The 27,863-nt window shown below is 37.0% G+C and overlaps 1 protein-coding gene across 2 annotated transcripts in view; it reads right to left on the bottom strand.

Moving 5' to 3' along the window:
- kcng1 (potassium voltage-gated channel, subfamily G, member 1) overlaps nt 1–15,503 on the bottom strand; it is a 106,468-nt gene extending 90,965 nt beyond the window's left edge. Inside the window, exon 1 of one of the 2 annotated variants that reach the window (XR_014538120.1) lies at nt 15,277–15,494. The gene's annotated coding sequence lies outside the window, so the exon portion shown is untranslated. Of the gene's footprint in view, nt 1–15,276 lie in introns of both variants that reach the window. The other variant, XM_083570538.1, reaches the window with a different exon arrangement.
- Between the last annotated feature and the right edge of the window lie 12,360 nt (nt 15,504–27,863).

Below are 27,863 nucleotides of genomic sequence, written 5' to 3' on the forward strand. Positions count from 1 at the left end.
ATGTTTATATATCCTCTTGATAGCACAACTAAAAAAATTATCATAAACAGACTCTAATATATTCACACATCTTTAGCAACACATTCCGGATCATGGTTAAAAAGACATTTCACACCACAGTAGCTCAAGCACTCGGCCCATGTCCAAACTAATTAAGTTAATTACTGTGATTAAGAAGCAGTTGGTTCACAAGTCACAAATTAGTGTCTGTATCACAGCACATTCATGTTCCAATCAGGGATTAAGATAGGGGTCTTTGACTGACTAAATCCATGGTAAAAATGTGTCACTGGATGCTTATTAAGCACCTGCACTGTCAGTCAGCACCAGATAATGATTACGCTTTTTCAGGGCCTTTTGTTTCCAGCCCTTTCAAATTAAACCCCCTGTACTGTTGGAAGGGTCTGCTGTCTCTACATGCTCCCATTACTCGCTTTTTATGCCACCTTTCCATGCTACAGAGAGCTGTATGCAACAAGAGAGGAGCAATTACACAGGAGGGAAGCATAGACACATACTAATCATAATGTGCATCTAAAGAACAAGGTCTCAGCAGAGATTAACACTGTGGTTAAGATAAACAAAGTATTCAAACACTTATTTAATCTTTCTAGTAGTAGTATGTAATGCACCCAGGACCATGTATATTTATATACTTGTTTCCCAAACTGGGAATTCACGTTCAAAAGGAACACCTATGAATTAATGGTATTATCCGAATTAGCTAAACATGGGGCATATACTTATGCAGATGCATGTCAAGAACTTCAGTTAATGCTTACATCAAACATCACATAACAACAGGGAAAAATGTGATCTCTATGTGTTTGACCATGCCATGCTTGTTCACACCACATGAAAATGCTGATTTTTAACACTGACCAGTCTCTAGTGTTTTAACACCGAATAGTCTCTTGGGTTTTAACACAGAACAGTGTGGGATACAAAAAGATCCCAGTGACTGGCAGTTCTGCAGGGTGAAATGTCTTGTTACTGAGACAACAGAAGCTAATGAGTATCATGAACAGGATGCAGAATCTCAGCATGCATCAAACTTTAAGGTGGATTAGCTACAATGGCAGATGACCACAACAAGTTTAACTCCCGTCAACAAAGAATAGGGTTCTAGTGCTATAGTGGACACAGATTCATTGAAACTAGTCAGTTAACTGGCAAAAAAAATTTCCTTTTTGGGCATGAAAATTCAAGGAGCAGTAGCTTTTGAAATACTCAAACTGACCTATCTGGCACAAACATGGTCAAAGATACTGCCACTGACACAATTCTACAGTTCACTGACTGAAGACCCTTTATTTGCATGATTTCCTACTGTATAATGTGCATAGTTGTTCCAAATAAAGGGGTAGGAAAGTCCCCCCACTCTATGCATGTGTGTGTGTGTGTGTGTGTGTGTGTGTGTGTGTGTGTGTGTGTGTGTGTGTGTGTGTGTGTGTGTGTGTGTGTGTGTGTGTGTGAAAGTATCAAGGTCATTTCCCTGCCACAGCTGCTGGGTTTTGCTGCTGAGTCTGGCCATTTTGTTTTAAATCATGCCTAATAATAGCTTTAGGATAAATAAAATTGCCTGCACAGTCATTCAACTTATCTGTAGATGAATACATTGAACAAGTAATATTGTTTGACAGTTTGACAGGTTTCATTAACATCAGTTCACGCAACTTATTAATGAAAAGTTTTAAACACTTATTCACTGAGAAACAGCTAAACTGCACTGAACTGAATAAGACAAATAACAACCAATAATATATGCAGCATTACATTACATTACATTACATTTGCGGCATTTAGCAGATGCCCTTATCCAGAGCGACGTACAAAAGTGCTTTAAATCTCTAGTAATGAATAAATCTACACCGGTATGCAAGATTACAAACTTAATATAAATATAACTCGAATTCTACAAACTTGGAAAGTGCTCATTTAGGTATTTCAGGAAGAGGTAGGTTTTCAGTCGTCGTTTGAAGATAATCAGGGACTCTGCTGTACGGACATCTAGGGGAAGTTCATTCCACCACCTCGGTGCCAGAACAGAGAAGTGCATGTAATGTCCAACCTGTTAAACTATTAGTAGTACAGTAACAATTAACTCTAAACTTTACTTTCGAATGATTGTGGAAAACATGTTTACTGTTTACAATGTGTTTTGAAATAGTTCAGAACTGTGTCACTTGCTTGAGACAATAGTAACTCTTTAAAAGCTATGTGATCTAAAAAGGAAAAAAATGCATCCACTTTGTAACAGGAAATGCTGTTAAAACCAACACTGTGATTAACACATTTAAAGAAAGGGTGTCGTACACAAAGGTCGAAGCTCCCAACAGTTTTCACAACCCCACCCCCAGTCATTAACACATTTTTACCTGCCAATTGGTGTGGAAGTGGGCGGAAGTGCTTTAGTTTTATAAGTTGACTTTTACCCTTGAGAAATGCCTTTCCAGCACGCTAAGGTATTACCAGGAACAATGCACAATTCCCTGTGTCTGTAAGCTGTAAACCTGTACAGCATTCAGAGTTTGTTATGCTTTCATATATTACACTGACAAGATGCGTTTGTTTTTTTTTGAATAGAATAAACTTTATTTGTCACATATACATTACAGCACAGTGAAATTCGTTCTTTGCAAACCCCAGCTTGCTCAGAAGCTGGGGTCAGACTCTTCGGACAGAATGCACACTATGGTACATTAATGTGTGTTATTAGAAAGAGTGACATTGCAGGAATGTAAATTTGGCAAAAATATGCTCATAACAATAGAGTTAAAAGGACAAAAGAACAAGATACAGAACATAAGTACAAATCACAGGATAAAGAGTAAAGTAAGGATGTATATTTCAATAAATTGCATAAGGAATGATGGATAAGCAGATAGGACTGGTTGGATTGTGATCAGTAGGACTAGTGGGGTCATAATCAAAGTCCTCACTAGAGACAGGGGAATGTGGTTATAACAGTCCAGGTCATTGTAGGTGCAGCTAAATGTTTTATATAAATGTGTGTGTGTGTGTGTGTGTGTGTGTGTGTGTGTGTGTGTGTGTGTGTGTGTGTGTGTGTGTGTGTGTGTGTGTGTGTGCGTGTGTGTCCATGAAACTGAAATAAAATAAATTAGATTGGAGGGCCACGTTTAGAACCCTAATCACATGTAAAAAGTAGCTCCTCTTAAAACTCTGTATTAATTCTCATGCTGCAGTAGCAACATTGCTCAACGGCTTATCATCTGCATTGGCTTTTGACGCACAGAATTGAGATTTTGTTGAAACAACCAGCATATCTTCCCACCTCAGACTGATCCACTCACAGATGGACTCTGGCTTCATCTCAGTGTTCATGCTGCCACCTCACACATGCTCCAGGTCATTCACACTTACTGCTGCCTACCAAAAGGTGCCAACAAGATTTACTGAATTAATGCTGAAATATTTGGAAAAAAAAAAACATTTCAACAGCCTAGTCTGTTCAATACACCATTCTGTATGTATAGTAAAGATAGTCAATAAGGGTGTTTTCTTGTGAAACCCAAGCATGATTGCTTATTGACCAAATATATATTTTTTTCTCTTTTGTTGTGAAGTGCAGAGTGCCTTAAGACCCTTAATAATTATAGTTTATTGATAATTTATTTATTAATTTAGTCATCATTATGTCTTTAATCCTAACCAGGGTTGAAGTGGATCTAATGCCTATCCCAGAAAAGCTGGGTGTCAGGCAGAAACACTCAGTGGATGGGGCACCAGTCAGTATCTGGCACATTCATTCACACCTTGAGGCAATTTTGCATAGACAGTCCACCCACCAGCATGTTTTTGGGATGTGGGAGGCAACCGGAGAACCTTGAAAAACCGACTTAGTCATGGTGACAACATGAAACTCCACACAGAGTTCAGGATCAAACGCTGGAGCTGTGAGGCGGAACCAGGTTCTGCTGTGCCATTGTAGTGCATTGTGGTGTGAATGTGAATGATGTAGATTTCATGTGGTGACGATTTTAAATATGCTATAGTTTTGCACTGGCAAGTGTCAGGCAACATATAAAATAGAGCTATCTGGGTTATTTTGTTATACAATATGTAAAGGCTTCTATGGCTCTCGTGAATGGCATGCTTTAATTGATGTATTCGACATATACTGTATATGATTATGTAGTGCTCTATTACAATGGCCTTTAACAAACAATATCCTTTCAGACCTTCGGACACACTCAAAACATGCCGTAATTAATTGACTTTCTATACAAGCCATTTTCACTGCTCATGTATTGTTTCTGGTTGCCATGTCTGAGGCTGAAACTCAGTTCTATTTGGACACTATTTTTCTGCTTCCTGGTGAGAATGCTTGGCAACCCTGGTCCACCCCTTCCCACGCATCTCATGCTCTAAGCTGTTGCCTCCCACCTATCCAGCTCCATTGCTTTGTTCACATCCTGGATCTTTTATTTCTTCTTTTCCATGACTTCTGCACTCTGCTCTCCCACTCACCAAGGCTCTTTCCACTGGAAAGGATCCTCTGAGAGATTTCACTGGAGGACTTTTCTTCTTTCTCTGCAAGCTGGAATGTGTGCTCATCTGAACATCTCTGCTAGTCCTATAAGTGCTGTTGTTCAGATTCAAATATCGAACAGTGCCGTCGTGGCTCATTTTTCTTGATTTTGGATGTTTCATGGACTTTTTTTGTGGACTGCATAAAGACATTGGTGAAATAAAGCAAATGAATATATACCATTGTGTTATATATTTTTTTTTTATGTGTATATGGATGCAATCATTCACACAGTAAATTCAATCAAAAAGTCAAGCAGAAAATTGTTCCATTTTACCCTCTACATAACCTTGCATATTAGATGGAAGCCAGACAACCTTATCTGAGATTTTAAAAAAAAAATGGAAAATTTGAAGAAATCCACTTGGCACCTCTGTACTCTGTTGAAAAGTGCTTCAATCCTTCATAGCCTCTCCAGAGCTCTGACATGGTGAATATACAAGAAGATATATTTTTGAGATGCACCTCAGGCTACACACTAACATCTCTTGGGCTATATCTTCTCTTATACTTATTCTTTGTAAACAGAACACATGTCAAAATAGGTTTCAAGTGTTAAAATGTTCAGATCTGAATCTGCCTGTAGCCAAAATCACATTGTACGACCTTTGTTTGTACCATCTCAGGCATTTTTTTAGATATTGTGGGTGGATTTAATAAATCGCTGAATATGTTGAAAAACAAAGTCTTCAGAGCTATAATTTCAATCCCAGGTCTTATCATGGACCAACATAGATAAAGAAGCATTTGATATTCAGTCGCTGTACTCGTCTCTATATCTGCTCTGAGCTTAACCTTTGCCACAGTGCTGCAGCTGTTTCATGCGGATTTCAATGAATCATGCTCAGAATACGTATTGTGTGCGAAGGTGTACATCGTGTTTGTTTATACATCCACAATGTCTCTGTTTGAATAATGGAACCAGACTGATTCATTAATAATTACAATTAAACATAAATCATGATGTAAAATACAGTAATTTGATTTCACAGTATTATTGTAACATAATTAGGGAAATATTAAATGCAGTATGTATCCAGCAAATATTATATGTATAATTGAAAGTAAACACATATTTTGTTTATCTGGCTCTGAATTCCAGCACTCTGGATTTCGAATTATTTTTTTTCAAACTTTTTCAAACTTGTAAAACTTCACTGGGTTTCTTGACTAGTGATAACAACACACATGATTACATACTGGGCACCAGATCAGCTGAGAGTCTTGGGCAAATATGAAGGTTCCTGAAAATGTAATAATTGTTTTGGGTCATATTCCTGTTGCAAAGTTTGTGAGCATTGAGACAGTTATATCATATTAATTAAGATGTTAGTTAACCATTAAAAAAAAACACATCCCATACCACCATCTATATATTTTACAGGTGCTATGCTTTCCATTATAATCAATATATGATATTATATACTGTATATTATCAAATATGATAAGTAAAATTAATAATCCTCATTATTCTCTTTTCTTTTCACCTTGTACCTCTCTCTCTCTCTCTCTCTCTCTCTCTCTCTCTCTCTCTCTCTCTCTCTCTCTCTCTCTCTCTCTCTCTCTCACTACCTTTTCTCTCTCTCTCACCAGTGCTACTGTCCCATTCTTCACTACATATCTTTTGACATGATCGTTTGATTTATACGATTTAATACCCTACCTCTGGTTAGAGTTATCTTTAATTGGAGACCACTCTGTACAGCTAAGGATGGTTCCCCCTGAACAACCTAAAGATCTATGTAATTACTGAGCAACTCACGAACTATGAGGATGGATTTGGACTGTAATAATTTTAAGAGTCTGCTACAATGGCTTACGACCGCAGTTTGCTTGAACAGTTTTGCATTTAGATGCCTATCATTAAACAGTACACCTCAACAATGAGGGAACTACAATGAATGGACATTTGAGGCCGTCCAGATAAGGATGGGTTCCATTTTGAGTCTGGTTCTTCGCTAAGTTTCTTTCTTGTACCGTCTCAGGGATTTTTTTTTACCAGCCACCACTGGCTTGCTCATTAGGAATAAACTTATAGGCACTAAATGTATATATTCCAACTTCCCAACCTCTTATCTCTGTAATTCTGCTTTAGGACAATGTCCATTGTTAATAGCATTATGCAAAATAAAGATGAATTAATCTAAAAATGTTCCTAATGATTGAAAAAAGTGTTCTACTGTTGTGTGTGTGTGTGTGTGTGTGTGTGTGTGTACTAGGAATGTTTTTGTGTTTTGCCTTACACTAATATATAAACATTCAGCTTACATGCTTCATATTAACCATCAGTTTTTGCTTTCATTTTGTTTATATCAAGTTTGTAGTTATTAACATATTGGTAACATAAAAATGCTTAAACTGATTATTGTTTGCAAAGAATCTAATGGGTAAAAGTGGCCAACTTTGGAGAAATACTTTGAAAAGTGATGTATTAATCATTTGTTCGGTGTAAAAGTTTTATTTTAGCACTTAACACATTAAAAGCCTGAAATTTCATGCATCACTGAGACAGAATAACAAACTGCCATAGATGTCTGCTGACAATGATTTAAACTTAAAATGAATATCATGTCATGTATTTAAAAATGAATAAATTAATTGAGCATCTCAGTATTTTTGAATAAATCCATGAACTCGACTGTTATGAGTTTAGGGCAGGGGTGACCAATATTTTCCACAAAGAGTCAGTGTGGGTGCAGATTTTTCATTCTAACCAAATAAGGAAAACACATGACACACTGGCCCTTTGTGGAAAAGATTAAATACCCTTGACTTAACGCCACTGTTTCTGATAATCATTGTCTATTCACAAAACATCTAAAGCAACAAGATTTAGTCAATGTTCCTTTCAGTCATTTTTGTAATTCGGATATAAGCGGGGTTTTTTTTTTACATTTTTCTTTTTGCCATGTAATGACTGCACTGTTAAACCCAACAGCACATTTTAATGAAAGAAATAAGTAAAAATAACTTAATTCTCAAACATTGCACACATTAGCATTAATTTAACTTAACTCCAAAAATAAATGTGTGATATTGTAACTCAACTGTTTTAATTAGATTTATATTTTTCAATTTTTATTTTTTTTTACAGTATTGTTTATGAATTCCATTGAGTTGACTTGCAACTTAAAGAAATAGTCTTGCATGTTTTAAGTAGACTATATAAAATGTATTTATTTAACTACTTGTGCATGATATAGTTGATGAGTTTGGTCTTATAATCAACAGTTTAATTCTTTAATCTAATAAAATTTTAAGTACAATCACAAACTTGGACTTCACCCTTGAACCTGTAATTCTGCACCAATTATCTACCTTGAACATGTTATGTCATCTTGCTGTGTCCCTGCCTCGGACATGCTTGCTATCTGCAACCTGTAGGAAGAACAGAGGAGCTTTTGCACTAGATATTTACACCTTATTGAAGGAGTGGCGTTCATGGACACACTGCCCATTTGGTTTAAACAAACTTTACTGTAAGGTTTATTTGATTGAATTGTATGCTGTTTGATATAATTTAACCAGGTATTTTAAAATGCTTTGGAAGCACCTCCGCAGCCCCTATGGTACCTTATAGTGTACAGTATTCGACCAAATACATAGTTTAAAATGTTATTCCTAACGTTCCTGAACATTCAGTCCCCCTGCGGAACAGCAACTTGCTGTTAGTTAGGCTCCAAATGAGAACCCGTGAATTTTCCGAGCCACGAGTTTTGAACTGCGAATTATCGGGGTTGACTGTATATATTCGGTATCAGACTCCTATGGTGAGAAACAGGTTGGAAAAGTTAGTATTTACTGCTGAAGTTAACTAGTTCTTTGTAGTTAGTTTTCTAAAATCCTTAAGCATTATCATTTTGTTTAGGTTAGCTTGTTTTTCTGTTAGCTTATATAAACATACGTTAACCACCTGACTATTCAAACAAAATAGAGACTTAGTTGATTTGGTCAGTTTCAATCAATTAGTTGAAGTGATTTACAAAAGTCAAAATGTCTTAATCCCAAGTTTATTTTTCCATATGTTCTAATGATTACCACATATTGTGAAAATGTAAATTGTGTGAATATTCTAGGGCCTTAAAAACAGGACTGTTTTAGGACTAATACAGTACTAATACAGTACAATGGAAGTGACTGATGTCCTGAAATTGAGAGTAATCCTAGATGATGACAAAGCTGAGAGGCTGATTTTGCCCTCTCATCATGAGAATGTACAGTACATGGCCTCATTGCTGAAGTTAAAGATAAATTGAACTGGAATTTTCGGCTTCGATTTGAAGACCCAGAGTTTGACAATGTGTTATGCAATTCAGTTAATATCGTGGACCTAGCCTCCAGAGCGACTGTTAAGGTAGTTAAACTGGTTCAAACAGATCACAGTTCAGACCACACAGTGCTACTGTCTGTAGATTCACCAGAGTGCCTTAGCCGTTGGCCAGAGATTTTTGTTGTTTCCCAATTCTCATATGAGGTGGAGTACACTCTAATAGAAGGCAAAGCTGCCTTTTACATAGGGAAAACACAACCTACTAGATGCAATGGCTGCTGAAATGGATAAGCATAAAGTCTATCCTAGTTCCAAACAGAGTGGTAAGAGTGCTCTAGTAATCAAACACCCCTGTCTAAAAGGAAAAGATTCCACAACAGTTTATGATGGTTGGAAGAAAAGCCTACACTTCAAAATAGGCAACTACAGGACCAAACTGACCAGGGCTGACATAAAGAATGTGGCTGTGAATGCAGGAAAGCAAAACAGGACTGATCCAGAGGGTTCAGCATCCAGGGCCAGCATCAAAAGACCCAGAAGAGGGTAAATCAATTTCCTTCCAAATTATCCCTGTGGACAGATTAAGGACACTCTAAAAAAACAAGAGGCTTGAGATAGTGGACCAGTTCAAGAAGGCTGTAGCAGAAAGAGAAATGACTCTTCTCCATCAGCATATGCAACACAACTTTGCTCTTAGGCAAAGACATTGTAAATTCAGCTCATTCCTTTGCTGAACTAAAATATAGATGGCCTGCACTCTGTTATAAAGCTCAAGTAAGTAAAAGACTTTTACTAGGACCCACATAGTGTCAGTCATTTTTGCACCACTGACTGGTTTTGAAAAATGTTCCCAATGAAGCTCTACAGCAAATTTCACAGGATAACAAATCAAAATCTGCCATTTTGTTCTATGCTGCTCTTGACAAATATACACCTTAGCTACTGAAACTGTAGAAAAAGAGGAAAATATGATATTTTGCTAAGAAAATGGAAGAGGTTTTGATGGCATATGAATAACAGTTAAATATAATTTAGTGCATTGCATTACATATTAGTAAATGTAAACACTGGACCCTGAGATCTTTATGCAATGTATTTGTTTCTGCATCAGGAGAAGAATAACTTCACTGTAGCCAGAACAGCAGCCCTGGCAGGCCTTTCACTTTACTTAAAAGAGGACTCCTTTCAGATCTTTAAAATTTGCAAGGTATTTGTCATTCTCTTTCTACATATCTGCAAGTATTATTAATATTTTACAACTTTTTTACAATTACATCCAATGGTTTTCTTTATTTTTGTTATTTTAAACATTGTACATTAATACTGAATATATCCAAACTACTGAAGAAAATGTATCTGTATCTGTATATGTATGTACTAAACAAAACATGTTAAATAACTCTGAATCTGTTTTATTTTTTTATTTGGATTTTTATTTGGATTTTTCAAAGTAGCTACATTTTGCTTTGATTACAGCTTTGTTGGAAAGATTGTTGAAAAACCATTTCAGGTGGGACTGACTGAGAGAATGCCAAAAGTGTCATCAAAGCTAAGCTTAGTTACTTTTAAAACATCTACATCTGAAATATAAAACAGTTTCTGGGTTGTTTATCATGGTTTTGTTTACTGCATAATTCCATACATGTTCTTTCATAGTTTGGATTCTTCAGTGTTAATGTACAATGTTACAATAATAAAATATAAAGATTAAAATAAAGAATTAGAAAATGTCCAAACTTTTGACTGGCACTGTATATCTCTTTGGATCACATATTTTCATTTAAGTATATAAACTAAAATAAAAAATTATTTTATTATTATTTTTATATTTTTTCGGTTTCCTTTTTACCAAATTGTCTGAGATCTGTTCTGAATATTATACAGTCAACACAAGATCTTTGCCACAGGCAACTTGTATTACATTGTTATCTAGTTATTGTCCATCAATAGTAGGTGACAGCAGACATAAGCCATTAGACACATTTGTTTCTGTATGGATACACTCCATTATGTCAAAGTACTTTCAGGAATTGAGAATATGGTGGTCTGTGGTGGTGGTGGTGGCGGTGGGGGGAGTGGCAGTGTTGCATCGTGAGTGTGCTGTAGACGCTGGGTGTTTGAATGGCTCTTACAATCAGCTGCCCACAACATGCATCTATGCAATGGCTACGTGAAGTGTGTATTGGGCTAGGACATCAAAAGACGACAGGGGACATGTGGTGAGACGAATTTGAGTTTCGGAGGGGCTAGAAAAAATATTGAGCTTTATTTGATGGTGTCAGTGACCTTTTGAGAAGACAGCAGTGCACTTTCGATGATAAGATGGATTAAAATGGCCCCAAACTGCCAAGGAATGGTTAAGCACGGTGTGAGTGGTGAACACGAACACCGAGCAAAAGGTGAATGAATGGATTTTCAGCCCCTGGAAGCCTGCAAAAGCCATCCAAACAGCCAACATGAACTTTAATGTGTTAAAATGTAATAGACATTGATTTATCTTTCACTAGAGACTAAAATATTTTGGAGTCGGAAAGGTAATAGCTAAGTAGCATACCTTGTTAGAGAAGATTATGCTATAATTAGTCCTGCATTTACTTAGCTCCTGCAATGCAATTCTAACTCACTTAATTACCCTGATTAATGTTTCATTGCAATAAAAACAGAAACCAAACAACCAGATGAAAGCAGGCTAAAGAAAAAACAAAGAAGAAATAAATGATCTTGTGTACAAATCGAATATTAGATATGGATCATTCATCATAAAGATTTCTTGTTCATGATAGCACTTAAGCATAAATTAATACTTGAGCATGTTGCAACAGCAGGTCAACACACAAGTTTAGCATAGCATAGTGACAATCTACAAAATCTGAGAATCATGGGTGATAATTTGCTTTATGGTTTACTGCACTCTGTTACACTGAACATAAAGCAATTAGCTGAACATAAAATAACGACATTTATCACTCATATGGTACATGAAAAAAAGCTACAGACTATATTTACGTCTATGGACATGCAAACGCAAACGAGTTGGTAATTATTGACTAAAAGTCAAAAGTCAGCATCGTTTTTCTAGCTGAAAATGACCATTAAAAGATCAAAAGGTATCGCTTGGAAAACATCAATGTTCAAAAAGTATTTTCAGATCAAATGATCATTAGTACATTCAGCACCAATGGTTAAAAAACTTTCATCCGTAAAATAAACAGGTGATCTTCAGTGGTGGATTTACATTCTGTACTTTTTTTTGTCTATTTTCAAGTTGGTTCTAATTCCTTAATTATCAAAATTACTTTTCAATTACCTGTTAATAAAAAGAACGAGGTCCTGATAGATTTATGTTGTGATATTGAAAAAGGTCCTTTCTTGAAAATCGTACTTACTCTCTTGCAATATGACATCATTACAAAATAGCTGCTTGGAAATGTAAACTTGTTATACGTAGTTTCTTGGTTATGGAAATCATATGCTTACATGGATTTGTCCATGTTTTGCATGCAAATGCATTGGGCTAAAAAATTACATAGTCCCAAGTTCAGAAAGTCCCACTTCTGATTTATGTTAAAAGAAACATTAGCTTTTGCTTACTTTGGTCTAACAGATAAGTTTCCACAGCAGAAGCTCTCATGGCACTGTGCTTAGATCACTTTCTAACTGAGGCAAGTCTCTGGCGTAACTCTTTGGCCTTTATCGCTTTTGTTTAAAATGTAATAGACTAATATCCTGCAAAATTTCAGATTAACTCCATAATTGGAACAATATGGAACAAGCAACAATATTTTAATGATCTTGAACAGTGTTTCTGCAAATCATTGCTATTTAAGAAACAGACATTATAACTTTATGAGCAATGATGATTTCTGATTGCTGATAATTGCACTTTAATAGCACAATGACAAACTAGTAATTTGTGTAGCTTGACAAATAACTGTACATTAATCACAAATTTTGTACTTGGCATTGAAAACAACAGACAGTAATAATGGCATTGTTGAGTGTGATTCATTTAAAAAAAAATTAAATTCAACCGCGTTCATGCAACAGATATCAGTAACTGCTCTGTCCACGTAAAATAAACATGCTTAGAAAAAGCATGGGGAAACATGATTAGCCTGCCATGAGGCTTCACTTTCACTTGTTGCAGTTCACTTGACCACTTAGAGCAAAACTATTAAAGTCTATAGAGATCTGCCACTTGCAAGAAATGCCCACCTGTGATGTCAGCATGGCACACAGCTGCAATCTTCCCACAGGATTAACAAATATAGCAACCAACAAATTAGCTACATAATCACCAAACAACATAGTCTTTGGTGGTTTCAGATTTCTTGGTTTAGGTAAGTTTTTCTTTAAACTCAGCACTATATAATGATAACTATGACAGATGGACCATTTTCAGTCTGAATATCCATAACTAGAGTGCACTAATGCATGTATGTATGTATGGATGGGCTGGTGAATGGATGTATATCTGTAATCACTGATCAATATTCTGACAGATTCCTTCCATTTCTTACTATGACAGTCAAGTCGAGAAAGTTTTTGTGCCAAGGACGTTACAGATACCAACACTTCAATTTATTTGGACTAAATTCACTTTCATCATACTTATGTCCATGCTTGAAATTCATGATATGCAAATAGGAATCTTTCCCACCCGCAAGCTAGCCATTAGAGCGATTGCAAACATTGCACTCTGGGAGTTAGGGATTGAGTGGGAGGAGGTGGGTGTTCAGACTGATGTCCCTCAAAGTGCTATACCTCTGCTGCTTAATGTATTGATACTAGCTTTTTGACAGAGACTTTCTCGTTTACTGGGCAGCACTGATGACCCTTAACAAAATTTCCTGTCAATTCCAGTATGAGTTGCTCCATGCTCAGACACCATGCCTGCCAAGAGAAAGTGTGTTTTGTTAAAAGTGACTTAATCTGTACACTTTTAAAAACATTTTCCAGTAGAAGAACGGAGTTTCATGCTCCATGCAATAATCTCTGTCCTTTTCAAAACCCAAATCCCTGGAAAGACTTTCAAAACTGATAGGTGCAAAACGCTAAATGACAAGGAGACAGTCAGTTCTGCAGCGTGGTTTCTCTGAAGTACTGAAGTCTGACACTTCTGCAATATAACCATGTTAAATGGTGTTGAATAAACATTATGCTGACACTATGATTGAATGTAATTCTTGACTCTGTGCCTCTGATCAATGGATGGAACTCAGAAGTGTGCGTGCTTGCAAAAATCTTTTTCGCTTGTGACAGGAAATCATACTCTCCCTCCAGCACAATTTTTTCCTAATGACTAAACATTGTCAATGTTTCGGCCTCTGAAGCAGAACAGCAAAATTGAATGGTTTTCAAATTTTAGACACATAAAGGAACACAAAAAATGGTCTTGATGCTTTATGATGAAGTATTGATTCATAGTATAAATCTGAATAATTTTTTTAAAAGCAGTTTAAGAAGAAAAGGACGATTTGTCTCAAAGAAACAACCATAAACACCATCATAAAAATATATATTACATATACAAAAATAATATATAAATAACTTGTGATGTGAGGCTTTTCTTCAAATCAATCATATTATAAAAGTGAGTCATAATGATGAAGAAGAACAAGAACATCTACACCACCATCTGCAACAAATGTCTAATATTAATCACACCCATATGGTATTTTTGTACCCTTTTTTTAGTGTGCAAGATGATTATTGCGTAAGTATATGGTGCAATAATGCTATACACTTTAATGCTACAAAAGTTTATTAAACTTAGTTTTATCATCCCTGCTCATTTATTCAATCAGTCAATGACGTGTAAAAAGCAGAACGGACAAGATCACACTAAAAACGCTGCTACGGTCAAAATCACTGAGGTCACATTTTACCCACATGTTTGATCTGAACATCAAGCCAAGCTCTTGACCTGAATGATTTTGTGTACTGCTGTGATGCTACATAATTGGATAATTGCTTGAATGAACAGATATACATGTGTATGTTCCTATGAAAAAGCACGTGAGAGTGTGTGTGTGTGAAAGAGAGAGAGAGAGCGAGAGAGAAAGAGAGAGAGAGCAGAAAGAAAACAGTCCATTGTGTATTATTATATACATTTAAATACTTTGAGTTATATGTTTTAATGCATACGTGAATAATATTCCATATTCCGAGTTCTCAGATAATTGTCTGCTCATATTCATCTATCAAGTGAACTTAGGCATGTCATTTTTGGTGTAAAAAAACGATCATCTTCTTTGACTCATCAGTTGACAGAATCTACAACATTTCTTCAAGCTTTGTACTTTCTACACACAACAGACTGCATTAGAAAATAATTCTGAACAATGACACCATTCCAGTTACTTGTATTTTTCTGAAGTGCACATGCATTTTTTTTTCAGTTGGAGAAACTGAAACCAAACCCACCAGAAAGGACACAAGACTTTACACTTACCACAAGGTCGATCAGGTTTGCCTGCAGCTGAACATGCTCATCATTTTATATATATTTGACTGAGAGAAAATGAAGGTCACAAGGAGAAGCGATGGAGCAGTGCGAGCTGCTGCTCGGAGCCTTAACTCCACTTCGTCTGTGTTGTTCAGTGAGTGCTAGCGGCACATCTGAGGAACATAAGCAACAGGCTACAGCTCCCCTCCCTTGCTCACTCACACTCACACACAGACACACACATCAACAGCTCTGACATCAGAGGTGGGATGTGCCATTATTCTAAGAGCTTTTGAGAGAAATCCATAGCAACCATGCTCTAGCTACTGGAGGATTCCCCCTTGTTAAACTGGAATAATCATGGATGATGGGGTCAAGCAGCAGGTTAGTGCTGGTAGTGAAGGTGCATTTGCAGCTCACCCATTCATGCTTTTCGTCCACCATTTCAAGGCATCTCCATTTACATGACTTTTATGATGGAAAAGAAAGCTCTACAAGCTTTAATTACTTTGCTATAAAGAAAAAGCTATTAAATATAGTTTAACAGTTTATATTTGCTGAAGAGTTACTTAGCAATTATTAGAGTAAATTATTAAGAATTTTACTTTGAAAGTTTATTTTGAAAAAAGTTTGACGTGCTTATTAATTCTATTTGTAATTTGCTGCTTGATGTTCTTCACTTTGGTTATTCCTTTAAAAAAGTGCAGTTACATTGATGTTAATTAGAAGCAAATCTTAGATGTAACCAAAGGCCACACATTAATTATTAAGATTAATATTGAAGATGTTCATGTTTACCTTTAACACTTAATAGTCTCCAACAATTTTCAAAATGAATGTTCAACTAGTATATCAGTGTTTTTTGTCAACCCTATATGCTATAGCACTAAAACGGTTCTTTGTTGAACAGATGACATCATCACTCTTCTTGTCAATCAGTTAGTGACAGCGGAAAGACAATAACGGATAACTCCTTTGTATGCACAGCACGTACCTCAATTTTGCCATCAGGCATTATCTGAGAAACGCAGCATGGTCTGCATTAGCTGCCCTTATTTCCTATTGATCCAGTTGCTTAAAACTGTGTTTGCATGCCTCAAGAAGGTGGACTTTGAAAGGTAATTAGGGCCAACAAGACTTTCAATTCCACAAAAAAATAAATAAATTAATTAGTTGTTAATTTGTTTATAGAAAAAAAGGGAGATGTGGAAAAGTATTGTTGAATGTATATTTTTTAATTAACCACCACTATTTGTATTCTGTTTCATGTGGGGATTAAAGTCAGTCTGCAGTTATTTAAGTGAAGCAGTCCATTTCCGGCTACCAATGTGAAGAAAACAAAAAAACAATGCACTGAATGAGGACTAAAGAAAATTCAAGGAAACCCTTGTACTATTTCTTCTTGTAAAATAAATCCAATTCATGTGGAGGCCAAAATCTAACAATCACACAACCACCACAATACCATCTCGTTATCATGCATTTACTGATTCCACATAAATGTCATGCCCTTTTGTAAATGAGTGCCTCACAAGAGTTTGTTCTCTGATATGTCTAATATGTCTCAAACAAATTACAGAATTTTGATGAGCCACATATTCCAAAAGACCTCTAAAATTCAAAATGAGGTTCTTTGACAGACCTTTATGTAACAATTCATGAAAATGTTTTAAATACCAAGTTTTCTGTGTTTTTGTTTTCATTTCATTTGTTTTCATTCCTGACTGCACAAAATATAAGAAGGGCTTTCACTGACATAAGGTAGTGGGTGGCTTAAACTCTTTTCTGATTTAGCTTTTTTTCCTGACTCTGCTTTATGCCTCCAATACCAAAGCAATTTAATAGTTCACCAATTCAAATACTGTACTTTTACTTGCATTGAACTTTTAAACATATATAGTTACAGTTAATATTGTGGAATGCCCATTTTTATTTTAACAGTTATAAGCGTTTGATAACACAAATGACCACAAATTTGAAAACTTGCAACTCATAAACTGAAAACATACTGTTATAAAGCAATTAACTGTTATATAAGCATATCAATACAGAAAGCATCTCTAACGTAATATTAATTTGTTAAATAACATATATACACTTTTAAATCTGTTTCTTATTAGTTCTAAATTATATAGAATGTTTATACTTGTCACATATACTTTTTTACAGCACAGTGAAAAATATTTCTTTAGATATCCCAACAATGTTAAAAAACTGCAGTCAGACCACATATATAGAAGTTGTTTCTATTAAGGTACTTGATAAATAGCTGATGAGCTGAATCAGGCACTTTTAAATGAAATAAATGCAATATGCTCACTGGATTTCAGAGACACTACTTCACACAGATGGCTCTTAATCCCTGTTCAGGTGCTTTCATGCTGTAACACATCTGATTTATGAATTATAAAACTGTAAAAAGTGTAATTCAGCACCCATGTGTGTGGGAGTAAAAACCATTTCCCAACACTATTAACTAGAAAAACTGCTTGAATTGCTGTTATATGCAATGCAGTTAAATATTCTGTAAGGAAGCATGTCATCCACACACCGCCTATAAACACAGGAAAGAGCGTAAAATAATTTGATTATGAATTCTTAATATTTGAGTACACATACATTATGATTTACAGCTGTAATTATAGTTCTTTGTAATAAGGTTTACATTAATTATAATGGCCTACTTTGTACCACAGCATTGGCGAGTTCTTTATTTGGTCAGAATTGGCTGATTAATGTTCTATAACAGCAGCTCTGACTATAGATCAATACATTATTTTTTCTTTGTAGTGTATAATAACAAAACACAAAATAACACAACATAACACAACACAACACAACACAAAGCAACCGATGCACTTTATGTAGCTTTGTGTTGTGTTGTAGGTCTATGTTGTTTAGTGTAGCACAAGGGTTCTGGAGTAACGTCTCGTTTTTACTGTGTACTGTGTACCACTGTGTATAGTAGAAATGACAATAAAAGCCTTTTGACTTGACTTGACTTGTCTAACAGCTTAGTCACAGGGGCATGAATGCCAGATACATCTATCTTCACACAATCTAAAGTGAATAAAATACCTACCAGTATTCAGGTGTTCAGAACCATTCTTAGTCACATGACAACTGTTTGTCTTAATAACTTAAAGACAGATAGATTCACTGTTTGAAAAAAAAGTTTGTGGACACTTGAACATAGGATTCTTATGTACATTTTACAATTAGTCCCCATTTCCCACTCTTCTGTGAAGATGTTCCACTAGATTTTGGAGTGTGCTTTTTGAGATTTGTGCGCATTCAGTCAGAGGACATAGTAAAATCAGGTAATGATGAAGGGGAAGGAGTGGGGTGGGTCACTGGTGTGCAGTCAGTGTTCCAATTCAGGCCAAAGGTGTTTGTTAGGGGTTGAGGTCAGAGCTTTATAGCAGCTCACTCAATATTCCATTCCGAACCATGTAAACAATATCGTAATGAAGCTGGTTTTGTGCAGAGGAGCATTGTCATGCTGGAAAAGGTTTGGGTCTCCTAGTTTAATTTAAGGGAAATTCTAAATGCTACTGCAACCCAAGACATCCTATACAATTACAGTATGTGCCTCCAACTTTGTGGTAATTCTTTGGGAAAGAACACCTTATCCTCCCTCACCCTTAGCATTGGAGCTCCTCAGGGTTGTTTTCTGAGCCCCCTGCAGGACTCTGGTTTGGGTACACATTTGGGTACACATTTGGCTGTGTGGCAACTTCCAACTCCACCACCAAGTTTGCTAATGACACTGTTATGATGGCCTGATCTCCAACAACAACCAGACGGCCTACCTACAGGGGATTAAAATCCTTAAGAGACGGTGATAGGAGAACGATCTTCTCCTGAACATCAGCAAGACTAAGAAGTTGATAGTGGACTTCAGCACGAAGCAGAAGCAATCATACCAACTGCTTGAGATCAATGGGACACTTTCTGGTTTGGGAACAGCATCATGAAGGACAGGCGAGTGCAGGGTGGTGCGGTCAGCTGAATGTTTAACAATATCTGTCATACACATATCCATCCCTTTCAGTCTAATTCACATATATTTTAATTTACCTATATATGTTCATACTTTATTTTATTTTTATGAATTTTATTTTTATTTTTATATTCTAGTTTATTTTGACTTTAGTTTAGTTTTCATGTATAATACTGGACAGATGTAAAAAAGCATTTCACTGAATGTCGTTCTCTGTATAAATGTGTATGTTACAAATAACATTTTTATTTAATTATTAAAGGTTTTACAACATTATGTCATGCTCGGATCAAGAGTCGGAGACCAGAATACAGTCAGTATGTATAATCCGAAACAGGGGAAGTCCAGGGATGATCGCTACTATGAACTGTAGATCGGATGGTGAGTGAAACGGGGGCCTTATAAAGCGTAGATTGGAGACAGGTGAAGGTGATTAGAATGAAGGTGCAGCACTGTGAGTTTGCTGAATGCAAGGGGGAGGCATGGCTGGTGCTTTCCTGACATTATTCCCTCCTCCAGGGACGGCTCTTGATGCCCTAACTCAGCCCTGAGGTGCCACACGGTTGGGGTGGTTGGCGTAAAACTCCTCTAGGAGCGCTGGGTCTAACACGTCCCATCTGGCGACCCAAGAGCATTCCTCAGGTCCGTACCCCTCCCAGTCCACAAGGTATTACAGGGTGGCACCCCTATGCAGTGAATTCAGAACCTCCCGGACGGAGTACACCGACGGCTGGTCTAGCATCTCCAGGGGAGGAGGATCAATGGCGACTCCAGGATGCTCTGTGGTAGGGGGTGTGAAGGGTTCCAGGAGGGACACGTGGAAGGAGCTGACTCCCACACGTGTACGCTTTCCCGGAACCAGTTATCCACAGCTGGAACATTGGAGTCCCCGGTCGGACATGATTTCTTCAGGAAGCGGAGGCTGTATTCCGTGAGCAGGGAAAAACCTTTGGCGTAGGTTGAATCGCTGTTCAGCCGTGGTGAGGGAACCAGTGGCGGTGCAGAAAACCTCCATGAAGTGGTTTGGGAATAGCGCGTATGACATGGTTATGGCGTTATTGGCGCTCCATATTGCCCTCGCCCAGGACAGAGCCTCTCCGGTGAGTAAGGAAATGAGAAACACTACCTTGGATCACTCAGTGTACCTGTAAGAGTCATTGCACTCGGCCATGTCTCCGGAATATAAAGCCGGAAGAGCCATCGGGCTGCTGGAGGCGGGTTGTGAAACTCCGCTGGTGGAGGCCGGCGCGAAGGCCTCCCGGAGAGCGGCCTTAAGTTCCTTGATGGGATCTGAAATGGAAACCAGCTGTGGATCCATCGAGGTAAGTTGTCTGTACTGGTTGGGTCTTCGGTCACGCTCGTATCAAGAGTCGGAGACCAAAATACAGTCAGTACGTTTTATTTGCCGTAGTACACAGACAGAAGCTTAGGTAGAAGCATGAACTGAAAAAATGGGTATAATCCAAAACTGGGGAAGTCCAGGGATGATCACTATTATGAACTGTAAATAGGACGGTGAGTGAGTGAAAACAGGGGCCTTATAAAGGAGAGCGTAGATTAGAGACAGGTGAAGGTGATTAGTGCTGAGTGCAGGGGAGAGGCATGGCTGGTGGTTACCTGACACAGCCCTTTAAAATTGATGAAGCCTGGTTTATTATTAAATTCAAAATTTTAATTGTTGCCAAATAGCTGTGAAAGAAAAAGTAAACAGCCCTGGTGTTATTAGGAAATAACAGTGCACTTTGCATATTGCTTTGTTTTGTTTTATTCCTTATTCATGGCTGGATCTTCAAAGGCATTTGGCTAAAAATAAAAACTTTATTTAAAACAAGTAGTAACTCATTACACAGATGTGCCTGCAGGGTCAGGCAATTATATTGGAGGGGCAATCCATACAGGTGATCCATACAGGTGATGAATAAAGAAACTAGCTATCGATTAGTGTGTGCCTGATTGCAGCACTGAACAAAATCCACCATTTGCGACGGCATGTTAGTTCAAGTTCAAGTTTAGGTTTATTTTTATAGCGCTTTTTACAAAGGACATTGTCTCAAAGCAGCTTTACAGAGCTTAAGAATTAAAGTGAATTATGTGTATTTATACCTGATGATGATCTCTGAGGTGAGTGTGGCAAACCCATCCTCATTTGGGTAATATCAAGGGTGTGAATATAAATCTTAAATCAATACAAAACACTGGAGAGTAAAAACTACTATAAGTACCGGCGTGTGTGTGATTATGATTAATGTCCTTTCTACAGTCTAATTCTTACAGTCAGTTGACGTTGTGGAACCAGGAGCTACTCATAACTCATAAACTCATAAAATAGCTCATTTAAGATCATCATAGATTCAACACCGACTGCTCAATGCCAGAGTCTTTAAAAATTCAAAGAGGTCCAATTACAATTTATGGTAGTTGCTTTATATAAAGAATCAAACATTTTACTTTACTGATGCTTTCTTCACCAGACATCAGCCACAAAATAAAAAATACCAGCAAAACAATGCAAAGTAAAAACAATAGTTTTCTAACCCAATGAAAAAAATATTTGATTTGTAATTATTATTATATAACTAATTTTTGAAAGCACAGCCATAAGAGAAAACATTATTATCTTGGTTAAACAGGCATGCAGTACAGTATGTTCCTGTAAAGCTGCGTTTACTTAATCAGACCTTAGTTTTACCATTCAAGAAAATAGTACTCTATTCATCAGGAGAAATACTTGGGCATAGATGCAAAGGCAATGTAAAGTCTCAACAACAAACTTTAGATGTAAACTGTGTACTTCAGCCCACCCTCCAAAAATGTACTCTCTTAATATTTACTACATCAATGTTTGAACTAAATGACTCTGTTTAAAATACTCTTGACAGATGACTATGTTCCTGAATTTGCATGTAAATATTGATACAGCCGGCATGATTTTCTAGGTGCAGGCAATAGTGACTGCAGGGAAGCAGAGATATTTGTGGCTTTTATACAGCAGGGAAAGCTGCATATGCTGATGTTTAATGTGTGACAGATATGGTCCTGCAGGGAGCCGAGCCACGTGTTGCCTTTGATGGGCTTTTTCGTGAAGAAATCAATGAAGGTGCTAGAGGGGTCAGGCAACATGGCTAATCGGCTCTCCAGAGCTATACAGAGTTCAACCACCTGCCGTCAGAGTGATTGAACGGAATTAAATGCATGTCACGTTTACAAGGTGAAGCTCATGCCAAAAAAAGAAATCTGCCCTAATTTAAGTGCTAGCGCAATCACATATCTCAATCTATTTGGTTTGTGTTTCTTTTGTTCTGTTATTTCATATCAAGAATCCATTGAAAAGGCTTTTAAAAGCTGCAAATAGTATCATTTAGTGAGTCTTATGTCATTATTCGGCTAAACTAACTATAGCAAAAGGCATATTTAAAAAAAAATAGGTTTCATAGTTTCATTCATCTTCATTAACATTTCATTATTTGTATCTGGAGCCAATATGCTGGAAATACTTGCCACAAAGCAGAAATGCAGTTTTCTCACACACACACACACACACACACACACACACACACACACACACACACACACACACTAATACAGACACACACACACACACACACACACACACACACACACACACACACACACACACACACACACACACATTCGTAAACATATTCATACCTACTCCAGATTCTAATCTATCTGAAATTTTAATATTTACAGTCTCTACCATATTTTGACAGCTTACATTTTAAAAAGGGAAATTTGACAATAGCAGTTTTACTGTTTAAACTAGATTTTTTCCTGTGAAATCATATGTTAGGGGCCAGTTCAACTAAATGTGTTGCTGAAAAACAAAACAGTCAGCCTGCCTAAAAATGTCCAAATCCTTGCTAGCAACATGTAATTTCATCACTGTAGCATCCTCTAATGAGAACAAAATGCCCAAACATTCTCAAAGGAATGAATAGTACTTTCGACTAGTACTTTGTGTGACCTAATGATGAGTATGCCTCTGCAGAAGACCACATTATTATAGAGGCCTAGTTCCCTGTGTGCTCTTTATTTCTGCATGCTCAAAAATGTCACTGGAGATAAGAAGGCAGAACACCCACCTCTCCCAACACAACAAGATAATTTTTTTCAAATTCTTTCTCTGCGGGTGAGAATGTGTGGGCCACATGGACGTAGTATTTGCTCACCTCTAACAATGAAAGAAAATATAGCATGGATATACAATGTGCTCACACTTTACATATCAAATCAAATCTAATTAGGCAATGTGACTTGACCTGGTCTATATATATAGTTTTCCCCAACATTAGCCTTGTTGATATTCCTGCAGTACCTCAGGAAATGATAGCTCATGCTATAAGGCAAATTCAATTTATTCAAGCTGCACATGACAGGCTGATTGTGTGTAGCCGTCAGAGGCAGCCATTTCAGGAAATGTCTGAGAAGCAAGCAGCACAGAGTTGTGTGTATCCCGCAGTGCTGATTTGTAACAGTGGTAACATTGCACCACTCGAATGTGTCCACAGTATTCTCGACTTAAATCTCCAAGAGGTCACAAAAAAAGTGAATCAAACAATAAAGTAAATTAAAATGCACTTGTGTATTCATTATTTATGACATTTGCATCTGCCATGGTACTGGTCTCTAAATTATGTACTAATGGAAATAGTTGTATCAGGTTTTTTTTCTCTCCCTGACTTTTCTACCTATGTTATTTTTGGTAATCTCCCCCACATACGTCCCACCTCATGAAGATCATGGACCTTCAAAGAAGTAGATGCTGACCCTGCAAACATCCCAAACCATCTAGAGACGTACCATTTGGATTCCACCTCATATGTAGTTGGACATTGGACCTCTTTGAGTGTTTAAAGGCTCTGGCATGGAAAAGCTGGTGTTGGTTCTGTGATGATCTCAAATGTTAAGCTATTTTATAAGTTGCTTAGTAGCTCCTGATTCCATAATCTCAAATGACTGTATAAGACTGTAGAAAGGACATTACTCATAATCTTACATTCCAGTGCTCTTGTTAGTTCTCACTCTCCAGTGTTTTGTATTGTTTTAAGATTTATAATCACACTCTTGATGTTACCCAACCAAGGATGGGTTCCCCTTTTGAGTCTGGTTCCTCTCAAGGGTCCTTCCTCATAACATCTAATGGAGTTTTTCCTTGCCACAGTCGCCCAGGCTGCTCATCAGGGATACATACACATTATTCACCTTAACTTTTAAATTCTTTAAAGCTGCTTTGAGACAATGTCCGTTGTGAAAAGCGCTATAGAAATAAACTTGACTTGACTTGACTTGACAAGCCACCTAGGGATGAAGCTAGTACTACCTGTACCTACCTGTACCTAGGAGGATGAAGGTTAACATGCACTATCTGCCTTCTTTCACATACATGAGCTGACAAATGTTCATTATTGGCTTGCATGGTGTGGATAGTTGGCTATTGTAACACTGACATGAACCATGACCTCAGAGAAACAACTGTTGCTGCTCACTAATAATGGAAGGGTTATGAGGCCATCTCCAAACATTTTAAAATTCAGAATTCTCAATTTAGAAGTCCTTTTTAAAGTCCTGGTGCATAAATCGCTCGATGCTTTCGGTATCCTTTTATATGGCACAAGTGCTATTGTGGGATTTGGATTTGAATTGTTTACTTTGTCTGGCACTAAAAACAACTGTTCCCATTACAATGAGAATGTGGCCAACATAAAACGTTGGTGTCAAGCGTATGCAGAGCTTGTTAAATTCCAAAGCTGACAGTGCACTTGATATTCAGAGAGGATTTTAGCAGAACAAAATGGTGTGTTGGAATCAATTAACACTCAGAGACTTAAGCAATTGCAAGAAAAGGTTGTAATTATAAACAGCTGTGACTGTTTTTTTGTTTTTTTGTGTGTGTGTGTGTCAAGAAGAAAGCAGTCAAGAAGCGGTGGATCTAGCAGGTTGCTTAATCTGATTGATGTTCTGTTTAATGGACTCTCATCGGATGGTGAAACTGCTGATGGCTTATCGATATTGTTATTCAGTGATACAGACATGCTGGACTGCGTGTGACTAGCTATTCGGTTCAATCTTGAAAATGATCTTCGTGATATCTTTTTTATTAACGTGATTTATTTGTGCACACATCACATCAACTTTCCACAATTAGACAGTAAATTGGTCTGCTCAAAAATAGAATGTTGGCAGTGATAATGTAACATTATATGCAAGAGTCACTATATGAACTTGATTTGTGTGAAAATATTGCAAGGTGTTTATAAAATTGCCATACATGGCTAAACATGCAATTTAAATGCAGTGTACCATATTTATATTTATGTTCTTTTTTTGAATGCAATAACTCATTTGAGTAGTTATACGTGTGTTTATACACCTCCCAAAAACCTTTGTTATAGAATTAATTGTAATTGGGTACAAACAAAGGAACCAATGCAGATATAAATAAAAGGTACACTATTTGTTTATACCTTTTCAAGGCATCTGGTTGAGGACTTGGATCCTGGAAGTCTCAACAAAATAAACATGGATGTTTTTACTTTCAAGTGGGAAAAAGTGAGCAATTAAATAAAATCTTGAGGGCCAAAAGAAAACCACCATGTTAAATGACATGAATATGAACATGAATATTCATTCATTCATTCATTCATTTTCTTCCGCTTATCCGTAATTCGGGTCGCGGGGGCAGCAGCCTAAGCAGGCCCCCGCCTTCGACTGCTGCCCAATCCTCACAGCACCGTCCCTTACGGTCCCTCCTGCAGGTGGTGAGCCCACGGGAATGAACATGAATATGTTCTTAGTAAATGCCTAGTCTGGGTTCCAGTGCTCCCTTCATTGGCCACTCCATGGGTATTTTATTTTTAAATACATGTTTTGTTTTGTTTTTTCCATACAAGTTGTGTAGGCTACTGAGAATACAGAAATGTCAGTTGTTTTGATGTCAAGTTATAAAAAACTGAAACAAAATGTGAATAGCAAAAATTAAATATTATATATTGGTATATAGTGGTATAGTCAGCTTTGTTAAAACCCATTAAAGTTTCCAGTCTGCCCTAGCTTGCCTTGATTCCACCTCCAAAGATAACAGCATTTATTGGCAATAATTCTTGGTTGCCACTGAATATAAATAAATATAGAATTTATTGGTAGCTAAGTGGTTAACCTGAGCTACAATGGCTCAGGCCTATAGGTTGCATTTGATCAGGTATTAGTGTACACCTCAACAACATTTTAAAAATGTAAATTCGGTTCCACCCTGCTGAGAATGGGTTCCCTCTTGAATATGGTACCTTTCAAGGTTGTTCATTATGCCATCTCAGGGAGTTTTTCACCACATTCACCAACCGGCTTGATAATCAGGGACAAACTCATCCTTTTAAAGAACATTCTTATTCATCTTATTACTACATTATCTGTGTAAAGCAGTTTTAAGACAACGTCCATTGTTAAAAGTGCTATACAAGTAAAAATTTATTGAATTGAATTGAATTAAATTGAACTGAACTGAATTTAGATTAATTGAAAGTTAAGGCTCGTTGTTAAACAATAGAAAGCTATGTATCACCACGCTGCCACTTTTGGTCTCTTAAGCAAGACCTTTAACTCTATGTGCTCCAGGGCACTGTACATGGCTGACCCCGTACTCTGACCCCAGCTTCCTATTATATTGCTGGGATATGTGATGAAAAATTGTCTCTGTGCTGTAACGTACATGTGACAAGGAAAAAGCTCCTTTATATTTAACGAGCAAGAGAAAACAAGAGGAGGAGGGTGGTTAAAGTGTTTTTTGGGTGTTAATAGTTTGGTTGTGGTTCACTTGTGTTTATATCAGTAGATTTCTCTTTTTCTGGTTTTGCTTTTTGCCTTTTTCTTTTACTTTGATAATTTGAACTCTATTTCTTTGCCATTTTTTGGAACTGGGTTCCTTTCTTGTCTGTTTTTGTTCAATGGTTTAACAGCTAATAATGAAATCTATAATATAGCACTGTATAATAAAATGCTATTTTTTCAAATGCTATCCGGGCAACAGAGAGCCAGTTAATAAGAATGAGCTGGTTCTCCTTTTTTCCATCTATATGTGTTAATTGTGTTGTTACTAAGGAATAGTAGACTTTATGTTGTTACTATGGACCCTGTTCTTCACTTTGCCCATGAAGGAATAAAAGCATGTTGACCTTGTTACTCTCTGCACACAAGCAGTATGCTAATGTAATTTTAGTTGACTGGCTGTGTTTGGTCTTATCATTATTATTACCTTCTAGTATTAAGACCCAACATGAAACCCAAGCAAAGGTTTCTGTCTCAGTAACCGAACACCTAGAAATAAATTTTGTACTAGACACAATGTCAAGAATAGCTTTTCATTCATTCATTCATTTTCTCCCGCTTATCCGTAATTCGGGTCGCGGGGGCAGCAGTCTAAGCAGGCATACCCCGCCTTCGACTGCTGCCCAATCCTCACAGCACTCACAAATCCTCACTTATGGTCCCTCCTGCAGGTGGTGAGCCCACGGGAAGAGAATAGCTTTTATGAAATATAATTTAAATACAAGGACTCTAAGAAACTCTATAGGAA

Source organism: Silurus aristotelis, assembly GCF_946808225.1.
Source record: "Silurus aristotelis genome assembly, chromosome: 19".
Taxonomy (NCBI): domain Eukaryota; kingdom Metazoa; phylum Chordata; class Actinopteri; order Siluriformes; family Siluridae; genus Silurus; species Silurus aristotelis.